A 4,191-nucleotide genomic window follows, 5' to 3' on the forward strand; every position below is an offset into this window, starting at 1 on the left:
ATATGAATGTCCAATTATACCAGCACAACTTATGAACCATATATGTGTGGACCCATAGCTGGACTCTTATTCTGTTCCATTGATCGATCTGTTTGTACTTGTGTGTCTATACTCTATGTATGTCCAGGACCCCATTGTCTATTTTTGTAGCTTTATATTAAGTCTTCAAATCGGGTAGTATTAGTCAAAAGACAACTTTGTTCTTTTTCAAAATTGTTTTTCCTATTCTAGATCCCTTGCATTTCTATATAAATTTTATAATCAGGTTGTGAATTTCTAAACAAAAACCTATCAGGATTTTGACTGAGATTTCTTGTCCCTGTATGGAATTCCTTTTGATAAATTAGGAATGGTATTATTCCTAATTGCCATTGATTTCTGAACGAAACTTTGGCATTTCAGTAAACTGGCTGATTTTCACTTGGCTGAGTGTTTAGAAGCCTATGCTTCTCACCTTCTCTTCTGATCCTAGTATGCATCGCTCTGGGGATAGAAACACCCGGGAATGTACCCAAGGCTCCAGGGACCACCATTTTGTCCTGAGAGGAAAACCATCTTCCTCCTTCAGGTGAACTCTGTGTCTGCGATGGTGAGGTAAAACCTCACAACTCAGGCTCAAGAGAAGCTGTTTTAGGCATTTCCAAACAGCCACCCTTCCCTTGTTTGTCCAGAGCAAAGTTCATGTGGTTTTGGGAAAAGTCGTCTTACTCATAGCCCAAGAACACCACAGGCCCCAGGAAGAGAGTATTCTGGGAAGGGGTTGAGGAGAGGCCCAGAAAGAGCCGGGGCAGAGGCACAATCTTCTGGAAGCATTAGCACCGCTGGCAAGGGAGGTCTTGCAGATGCAATATCCAGAGCTGGGGCCATGCTGGCCACAGAGCCAGCTCCCCTGGGGAGCGCTACCCTCAGAAAGCGCATTTCAGCGGGGGGACTGTTGCCTGTTCTTTATACTGTGAATTGTTAGCAGGTTCTAAATAGACCATTCATTTTTCCTTTGCACACAGAAGGGTCTCACACCTCCAACTACCACCACCGGCTTGAATGTTTCAAGTCAAAACATTCCCCAAACCACAGCCCTTGGGTGAGATGCAGGGCTGGCCAAGAGTTTGGAAGATAAACAACCCCCCATCAGCCTGGAAACCACTGGGTACACAGGACACTGGGGCAGCTTGCTCACAGAAGCTGGGAGCCCGAGCATTTTAACCAGTTAATCTGATAAAGCCACTTTCCCTCCGAATGCCTGCCTCTACTTCCCCTCTGTCCCAGGAAATAAGCCCATCCCCAGGACTGGCGGCCTCAGGGAATGGGGTGCAGGGCACAGAGTGGGACAGCCTAGGGCACATGGAGGACCTGAGCCACTCCCTCTCTAGTTGTAGAATAAAAAAAAAAAAAGAGGCTTTTGTAATGTTCCCAGCACTGCGTTTGAATCAGGAAGCAGCGCAGCAGTGCCAAGCCTCTGTCAGACCCTACTAAGTCTGCTGAGCAACTCCCGGAACAGGACGGGCGATGGCGACTGCAGGGAAGCCAGCCCCAGTCAACCCTGGAAAAGCCAGGGTCTCAGAAGTTTCGGCTCCTGGGGCTGCCAGCCGCAGCCAAGCTCCTGTGAAGGAGATCCGGGAGGTCCTAGTGGACCCTTGCAGCCGGCGGTGCTATCTGCAGGTGTTGCTTTCTGGGAAAGGGCACCTTCATCAAGTGCTTCGAAATCTAGGTCTCAGACACCAAGGTGTTTGTGGGCAAAATCTTGCCTACGTCACTGCTACTCAAGCTGTACCAGAAGAAGGAGAAGGCATCCATGGAGATGTGCATTCACCGCAGCCTCGCCCGCCGACATGCCATGGGCTTCCATGGCTTTTTCGAGTACACGACTTGGTGTTGGAGCTCTGCTGCTGGAGATGTCTGGGGAAGAAAGCACTGACTGAGCCTCCTTGGATGCCAGGACCTGCCCTGAAACCAAGTTCATCACTGGGACCTCAAGCTGGGCTAACTCTTACTTGGTGAGGATCTGGAGGCGGAACTAGGGGATTCTGATTGGCAACCAAAGTCAAGTATGACAAGGGGAGGAAGGAGCCCCTGGGCGGGACCCCTACTAACATAGCTCCGGAGGTGCTGAGCAAGAGGGCATGGTTCTGAAGTGGACATGTCCCTTGGGTGAGTCACGTGTACCTTGCCATTGGGCAAACCACCTTTGAGATGTCTTGCCTCAAAGACACCGATGAAGAATGAATACAGTATTCCAAGCACATCAACCCCATGGCCACCTCCCGAGTTCACAAGATGCTTCGGACAGTTTCCACTGCCTGTCAGACCTCTCACGAGCTGCTCAATCACAAGTTCTTTACTTCCGGCCTCATCCCTGCCCTTGTCCCCGCACCTGCCTCACCATTCCACCAAGGTTTTTAGTCGATCCCAGCAGCCTGGACCCCAGCACCAGAAGCTTCTCATAATCCTCAGTAAAGGCAACAAGAAGCCCCAGCCCCAGCCCCCTGGGAAAGAGGAATCAGCGGTCCAGGAGACCAGTGAGGTGGTAGATTCCCCCCTTGGGGACATGCTGTGGCAGTTACATGGCATTAATGCCTCCAAGCCGCCGCCTGAGGATCCCGCCTGCATCCCCATCTTCTGAGATGGCAAGTGGGGGGACTATTTGGACAAGGACAGCCTGGTGTGACAACAGTGTGGGGGCGTGCTTCGATTACATGACTCATTCTCTGCAACGACAGTGACAGCCTGAAGAACGTAGAGCATGATGACATAGAGTCCTCCCTCGTGGTGGGCTCCCATCCCAACTCCTCGATGAAGAAGATCACCCACTTTAAGGGTTTCTGAAACCATGTGAGCGAACACCTGCTGAAGGCAGATGCCAAGACCACGCCCCAGAATCTAGCCCAGCTACCCCGCCTGTGCACCCGGTTTTGCACCTGCTAGTCCATCATCTTGCACCTCAGTCTGGCTGTGTGCACATCAACCTCTAGGACCTTGCCAGACTCATCCTGTGCCCACTCATGGCAGCTATTTACCGACCTCGACGAGAAGTGGGACTTTGTTAGGTACCGCCTGAGCCCCCTGGAGGAGTACCCCTGCCTCCAGGGGCTGGCCGGCCGGTTCCACGGTGCCTGCATGCCGGTGAACAAACTTCAGAGGCCATGCTCAGCCACCAACGGCCTCAGGGCCTCCTTCCCTCTGGACTAGTGCCCCCCTCACCCCCGCCAGGACCTTGGGCCCACATGGGTTAGCGCCCACTGTGCTATTTGGGGTAATGTGCCCCCTGGCTGCTGGGGACCGGGAGAAAGCTACCTCATCCTTGCAGGTGGGGTTTGCTCTGTGCATAGCTCTTTTTGAACATACTGGGGTGTGGACTGTATGGCCTCTTCCCCTTGCCTCCCAACCCCATCGTACGAATTGTGTAGAATAGTGCTACTGAACCCGGACTGTTCTTTCCTTGACTTTATATGCATTAAACCCCTGTGAATCTTTAAAAATTTGGGGAGTATTGATTGGCTGTTAGTTGTCATGTGCACTCAGAGGCTGCTGGTCTCAGCCAATAGGCAGCAAAAATGAAGTACTCCCGAGGTGCAGGGCAGAGGGGGTAGACGGGATGCCCACCTGCGCTGTTCCTTGGTCCAAGAAGACATGTAGCAAATATAAACAAATTCGGTGACAGCACATTACCAAGTCTTCCACAGAGCTCCTTCGACAAAAGGCAGTGTTCTGCTGAGAGCTGTGTTGGTCCTGGGCTGACAGGGCCCAGAGGACGCCACAGTGACTCTGCCACGGGAATACACCTCTTGGGAGTGGTTGGGGGGGAAGAAGACAAACCTTGTGAGACCTCCTTGGAGGACCCACTGTCTCCAGGGCATCTAGCTGAGGAGTCAAAGAGCTCAAAAAGCAAGCCAAAAGCTTGGGAAGGCAGTGAATGCGAAGGAAAGGGAGGAAGGAATGCAAGGAACCCCAGGTGGTAAGTTCTGTGAGGGGTCCCCACTCACGGGCCTCACGACAGCGTTGGTCCACTCGGGAGGGGTGGTTGGTCCAGGAGGGATGAAGCGCAGACGGGAAGGCTCAGGGATCCTGGAGGGAAGCTGGAGAAGGTAGCTCCGTGTTGACCCGGGCAACGAATGCAACCACACCAAGAAGACGACAGGACACGGCCCCAAGGCACACTTGTGAAGGGCATTGTGGCTGAGCGGTTGCTGGCCA

At 52.6% G+C, this 4,191-nt stretch overlaps 1 pseudogene; it reads left to right on the plus strand.

Annotated features, from left to right (window-relative positions):
* The first annotated feature begins 1,356 nt into the window (after positions 1–1,356).
* LOC115940800 (serine/threonine-protein kinase PLK1 pseudogene) lies at positions 1,357–3,234 on the plus strand (annotated as a pseudogene).
* Positions 3,235–4,191: the final 957 nt, after the last annotated feature.

Source organism: Leptonychotes weddellii, chromosome 6 (assembly GCF_054177405.1).
Source record: "Leptonychotes weddellii isolate Sample4059 chromosome 6, ASM5417740v2, whole genome shotgun sequence".
Classification (NCBI taxonomy): domain Eukaryota; kingdom Metazoa; phylum Chordata; class Mammalia; order Carnivora; family Phocidae; genus Leptonychotes; species Leptonychotes weddellii.